Consider the following 7,174-nt stretch of genomic DNA (forward strand, 5'->3'; position numbering starts at 1 on the left):
TCGTATGGGAGCCATTCCTTCTTAGGTTTTCGCCAATTTTCGTCGTATCGATCGCCACTTGAATAGAAGACTTGAGCTTTCTTATTTCCATTCTCATCCACATCACAATCCTTGGTGAGATGGGGCCCTCTACAATTTTCACATCCCACCCTCATAGCATGGATTGTTTGATCCATTTTTGTCATTCTTCTATCAAGACTATCAAGCTTAGCTATCACCGCTGCTATGCTATCATTTGCCGCGTTCACTACTCCCCGACTTACTTCATTTCTTGGATTGTGGTATTCTCTAGAGTGCTTAGAGAATTCTTCAATTAGCTCCTTGATTACCGGGGGCGCCTTCTTCGTGAGTGGACCTTGAGAATCTACCAATTGCCTTGTGGTGACATTGACTCCATCGTACAAAATGGAGACCTCTTGTTGGCTATTAAGGACGTGATGTGGGAAATTTCTAAGCAAGCTCTTGTACCTTTCCCATGCTTCATAAAGAGATTCTCCGGGCTGTTGCTCGATGTTGGAAATTACTTTCTTTAGCTTGGCTATTTTGGAGGGCGGACAAAAATGATCTATGAACTCCTCTCTCATCTTGGCCCATGTGGTGATTGATCCGGGAGGAAGTGACTTTAACCAATCCTTTGCAGTTCCTTTAAACGTGACCGGGAGCATGCGAAGAAGCTGGGTCTCGCGGGGGACATTCGGTACATTGAATTAGTCGGCCACATCATTCACTTCGTCCAAGTGCTTGTAGGCGTCTTCGTGATCCTTCCCATAAAAAGGAATCTCCTTGAGTTGAGCGAGAATATGGCCTTTTAGTTCAAAAGTGGCGGTCGCGGGAATTGCGGGCTGCACAAGTCTCGGGCCGGTGTCGTCGCGCATCCTCTTCTTCCATTCCCCCATGGGGACTTCATCGATATTAGCCATAGTGATGACTAAATCGTCTTCAAACTCGGAGTCGTGCTCGAATGTGGGTTGTTCTTCTTCCTCGGTCTGGTATTCGATATCTTCTTGAATTGGGTCTTCAATAGTCAAAGAGGCACTGGATGCTCCGGATTTGCTGCTCCTCTTCTTGCTGAAAACGGACTTGAGGTTTTTGAATGGCGAGTTCTTTGAAGAAGCGGATTCTCCAACGGCTTTGCTCTTGCTTTTCCTTAGCGAGGATTCCGGGACTTCAAGAGGGGGGACCAGAGGTGTATCTGATCCTCGGGTCATGAAACAACTGTAAACAAAACAGAAAACGCGTAAAAAGAACAAAAATAAAATAAAAATTTAAAACTGAAACAATGATGTACTCGCCGAGTCGGCACGAGTGCACTCGGCGAGTTCAAGGCAAAAATAGAAAAGAGAATTTCTAGTTACTCTAAAAACGAAATTTTAATAAAACTAATTCTACTTACTGAATTGCTTCTTAAATAACTTTGTGTAAGATAAATCTCACACAAAGGATCGATTAAACTAGAATTTAATGTTAATTTAGAACCGTTCCCCGACAACAGCGCCAAAAACTTGATGTGTGCAAACTCACTTAGTTTTAAACCTACTTTTAATTATCAAATAACACACAAAAGGCAGTGAACCTATCAATTGCGGTATAGCTAAATCAGCAGGGTATCGATCACAGGGAACGGCAAATTAAAATTAAAAACTAATTTTATCTAAGTTAATTAATAAGTAGGGGTTTTATCTAGTTTTACAAGACTAGAAACTTACTAACTATTACTAATTTAAGAACTAGAAAATAAAGACTTAACTAGATTCAATAATTGGGAAGGAATTTCTGTTTAGTTCAACTTAGTTGAATCTATGGTTGATTTCAAGGTAATGGTGCAATGGATTAATTCTTTCGTTGGTTACCGATTCAAGTTATTAGATTCGTATTCACTACCCTAATCCTTAGCAAATAAACTAACTTAAACAGTGGCCAATTGTCTAATTTAACTAAATTTACTAGATTAATTATTCGGGTTAAGTTAGACTTGCAATAGTTAACTAATTTATTCTTTTAATTAACTTCTTGTTTGATGGTCATCTTACAAGCTTGCACATGAATTTACTCAATTTTCTTATTAATTCTAGTTTCATATTCATTAATTCTAGACATATGTCATAGTGATCACATAACATATGAGGTTAATAATCAATAGATGTTCATGCTAATCAATTATCTTCCTATTAACAGAAAATTAATTATTATTCACACACAAGGTTCTTTAGCAAGCTAAAATAACAAAAATTCACCAACTTAGAATTAATCCTACCAATCAATCAAACCATATTGTCAACTTTGTATCGCCAAATAGAAGTCTAAAGGTTTTAGCTCATATTTGAAGTAAATAACAGCAAACAAACATAATCAAATTGCTTAACCATAATGATAAAACAAAAGAATAAGTGTAATGATGAAATTTTGCCTCAATTAATCTTCGGGATTGAATTCTAGCTTCTCTCGTCGTCTTCTAGGGTTTTTCTGCCTTCTCAATCGCAGCTAAACTCTTCTGAACCGTTCCAGAATTCCTCCCCATCGTTCTGAGAAGTTATCTTTATATATACGAATCGACTCGTCGAGTCAGGTGGTGACTCGTCGAGTCCATCTCTCAGTCCCCGTATTGTCATAAGTCTCTGGGATCCCGAGTCATTATCTTCTCGATTCTTCGATCGGAATCGCCGAGTAGTCGACCCTACTCGCCGAGTAGGTGTTATTTTTGGTGTTTTTCTTCTTTATTCCATTCTTGATCTCTCAACCGCTTCTCCTGCTTCCTTCTGCTTCCGAGCTTCATTTTTGGACTGAAAATATAATTCAAACACTTTTAAGTACCTTTTGTCCATAAAATGCAATAATTTAGCTAATAAATGAATAAAAATCTTTGGGATTGAATTCTAGCTTCTGTCGTCGTCTTCTAGGGTTTTTTCTGCCTTCTCAATCGCAGCTAAACTCTTCTGAACCGTTCCAGAATTCCTCCCCATCGTTCTGAGAAGTTATCTTTATATATACGAATCGACTCGTCGAGTCAGGTGGTGACTCGTCGAGTCCATCTCTCAGTCCCCGTATTGTCATAAGTCTCTGGGATCCCGAGTCATTATCTTCTCGATTCTTCGATCGGAATCGCCGAGTAGTCGACCCTACTCGCCGAGTAGGTGTTATTTTTGGTGTTTTTCTTCTTTATTCCATTCTTGATCTCTCAACCGCTTCTCCTGCTTCCTTCTGCTTCCGAGCTTCATTTTTGGACTGAAAATATAATTCAAACACTTTTAAGTACCTTTTGTCCATAAAATGCAATAATTTAGCTAATAAATGAATAAAAATCTATACTTAATATGAACTAAATATGCACATATCAGTTATACATCACAATTTGGTTATACTTCACGATATGATTCCACTTATTACACACTCAAACGTAGTTAGATGTATGTCTGTGCTTGTATAGATGCATATAAATAATGATTGAAGGACTTAGGAAGGCTTGTCCGCCCTATTTCCTTTTCTTCGTTGAGATGTGGTCTGGTGGGATCGGATGTCCGTCCGAAGGTCATTTGATTCATTAGTTATATGTTATGTATACGAGCATAGACATATAGGTTCACTCTAGTCAGTTCAGTTATGAGTCTCTACCTCTAGTTCAGCACTTATATTGGAAACCCACTACCCACTATTTGGGATGCATCTTTGGGACACGGCCTTCTCTGTCGTCTAGTTGGTAACCAGAGTCTCCTGTAGGGAGAGCCGACATTGTGTGTATAGATCTATACGGGATTGACACCCCTGCACCCTAACTGCTAGCTACAGTCCACGGCCTACCAAGCCAAGGGGTGACAAATGTCACATTTTATAGACGCTTGTAGGGCGTCAGGTACTCTAGTGTCGGTTAGTTTGGTTACGAGTATCCCAGGTTACCTTATAATTCATGGCTTTAAGGTAACAGTATTTTACACTGTATTTCACACTGTATTTTACACTGTATGCTGGAAATCCACTCTCAGAGTCACACTGTTTTTAGACCTTGCTAGTTGTATCTTTCATTTGATACTGTCTGGGGTCTGTATTCCTTGTTTTTAGACCTTGAAAGCTGTATCTTTCATTTGATACTGTCTGGGGTCTGTATTCCTTGTTTTTAGACCTTGCTAGCTGTATCTTTCATTTGATACTGTCTGGGGTCTGTATTCCTTGTTTTAGACCTTGCTAGCCGTACCTTTCATTTGGTACCGTCTGGGTTCTGTGTCTCCCTTTGTTAGACTGAGCCAAGCGTGTCGTTTGTTTGATACTCTCCTGGAGTGTATGAGTCCTTTTGCCTTAGTCAGCAGTCCTCACTGCTGAGGCATATGTTATTTTCCCTGAGTCCTCTTGCTTTCTTTAATAATCAAATTCTGTATTTTGATAATGATAGCGATTAAGGGAAAAAACTATTTTTTACCACATAACTCCATCCAGGTTTGGTAGAAGACTGCTTTTATTAAAGAAAATATAGGATTTTCTGGAAAAGACACTAATGTAATGAATACACTGAAACTACCACTTTTATTAAGTTATTTGGATAAAATGCCACTAAATACTTATGAACTCACCAGCATTTGTAAAAATGCTGATACTCTCTTTTCAAATAACTTGTATTCTCAGGTCAACATTAGACAGGTACATCCCCGGAGCTGTTGATGAAGATAGCTTAGTACCATGTTGTACTTATACTATTACTTGTATTACTTTGTTGTATTGTAATGTAAACCATGTAAAACTATTACTATTAATGCAATGGTTGTTGTACTTTGATTACTATAATGCATGTGTTGTGATACTTGACATGACGTCATCCACCCCAGAACGTTTCCGCCGTTCCGGTTTTGGGGTGTGACAGATTGGTATCAGAGCATTGTTTATAGTGAGCTAAGTATATCAAATCATAAAAGATATACAGCCTATAAATACATAGGGATAAAACACTCTGACCAAGAATTATAGTTTAAAATATAACCATATTTTACCAAAGTATAAGAACATCCAGAATCTAAACACTCGAACACAAGTATCACAAGAAGAACGATAATAAAAGTCTTCGGATGTTGAGCATTGCCGTCAAACCTGGGTAGTTATGTAATTGTAAGCTGGAATAAATGTAACCTGATCAACTACATTTATTCGAGATGCGATGAACATGTGCTTGGGAGTGATAGTGGTGTTGCAACAAGTATGAAACTTACCAACTAGGAATGTTAGAGCCAAACATAAAGTTAAAATACTATAGGAGTATTTTGGAACACTGAAAGACTCACACTAATCCCAAAATTTTAGTCAGAAGAGAAGAAACAAACAAGAAATTAAAATACCATAGGGGTATTTTAGAATCCATAACCAACCTTGTGTGAAGAACTAAAAAGATCCTTATTGATATACCTACAAATACAGAGGGTGTACTCCCAAGGTTATATATAATGAGGATCCCATAGGCTAAGAATGTGTGGTTTCGCTCTACTTCCTTTTCCTCGTTGGGATGTGGATATAGAGTAGTATCACATATTCGAAGGCCTATCGGATCTAAGCTATATATGATTTGTATACCCTGTGTAATCGTAGCAGGACTCGATATGGATCATCCAGTGAAATGTTAATAATCTTTTAGGATTCTTTAGACATTTCCATTCTCGCACGAACCCTGTAGAAAACCCTATCCACTTCGGTACTCGGCAGAAGAATTGATTCAGACCCAGAGGAGGTCCATTGAGAAGATTTCATGTTCGGAAATAAATGAACTGGATCGAGACTATTGAATTCACCAAGTGCCTATATCTTTTTAGGGATATCGGTGAGAAATTCGCCTAAACTTCTGAAATTTCCAGTCATCCATCATGAAGTGATGACACCCGGAGTCGGATTCGGAAGTAAGGTGGAGAAGAAATTCAATGTGACTTCATGAGAAAAGAACCCTAGGTAACTACCTGAAGAAAACCAACGCCGATTCCAATCAAAGATACGAGGCTGACAGAGGGAGCCAGTACATGGAACCCAAGAAGTGTCTTACCCTCGTGTTCGTCACGCTAATACAACCTTAAAATAATACAATTTAGTGAGTTAGTGGTTACACTACTCACACTATGTGTTAGGTAAAATTGTCGTTTCTCGTTGCCAGTAACACGATTAGAGTGGATCCCCGCACCTCTATTGAGAATATTTAGCCATAAGCCTTCATAAGCCTCTCTTTCCGCGGTTTCGTTCCGAACTGTTCTCAAATCTCTCCAGGCCGAAGAGTGAAACCTTTCCCAGTATAAAAGGTAACTTAGTAGGAACGACTCGCATCTTATGGCCTTTTCCCGATACTCATACTCCTACCTTGATTACCAGGACTACATCATAGGGATGTAGGTCGACACTCAGACAACCAGTACCCGAGGCACGGGAAAAATTTACGCCTAATACAGTATTAGCCATCATCTCTCATTACCTTGTATTCCTTTCCGTGTAAGAAAAACCATGCCTCCGAGAAAGCGTAACCAACCCACTAGCAAGAAACCTACTCTCTTATTCGATGAAGCTACGTTCCAAGCTGCAGTCTCGGCAGCCGTAGCAGCTGTCATGGCTCACCTGAATGCTAACAACGCTAATGTTAGCAAGGGCCTTATCGGGATTTCCGATCCTAGCAATGGAAAGCAGCAACCAACCCCTGCATACCCAGCCACCCAAGAACCTCAACCGATTCCACTAAAGAGAAAACTCAAGATAGAGGAGGGAGGTACCTCGGCTCAAGGGCCTTCCGAAGGGCAACGAGCTGAGGCAGTCAATACCCCTGTCAATCCTTCCCTCCTGACTTCAAAAAGACCATACCTAGGAAACCTCCCCTACTGCAGCAAGTGCAGCTACCATCATCATGGTGTCTGCCGAGAACTCATATGTGCTAGGTGCAACATGAAGGGGCATATTGCTCGTGTATACAGAACTCCGGTGGAGCGTATTGCATCAATCACCAATGTGACGGCCAATCCAGTTTGTCGACTATGTGGTGAGATTGGACACTTCAAAAGAGATTTCCCAACTGAAGGAAACAACAAGGACACAGGAGGAGCCTAACTCTACTGCTTAAGGAGAAGCATCGAGGAACCCGAAAGATTTTGGTACGTCTCTCGATCTCAGATAACTAAACTGAAAACATTAAAAGGCTAATTCAAATGTAAATACTTCCCCATTAAGGCGA

The 7,174-nt window shown here is 39.8% G+C and overlaps 1 non-coding gene across 1 annotated transcript; it reads left to right on the forward strand.

The window, feature by feature from the left end:
• Window positions 1–429: 429 nt before the first annotated feature.
• LOC145096473 (small nucleolar RNA R71) lies at window positions 430–536 on the forward strand. Its single transcript, XR_013703880.1, has one exon. It is a non-coding gene; the product is annotated as a small nucleolar RNA R71 (small nucleolar RNA).
• The last annotated feature ends 6,638 nt before the right edge of the window (window positions 537–7,174 follow it).

Source organism: Lactuca serriola, chromosome 3, assembly GCF_051521515.1.
Source record: "Lactuca serriola cultivar US96UC23 chromosome 3, Lser_US96UC23_V15, whole genome shotgun sequence".
Taxonomy (NCBI): domain Eukaryota; kingdom Viridiplantae; phylum Streptophyta; class Magnoliopsida; order Asterales; family Asteraceae; genus Lactuca; species Lactuca serriola.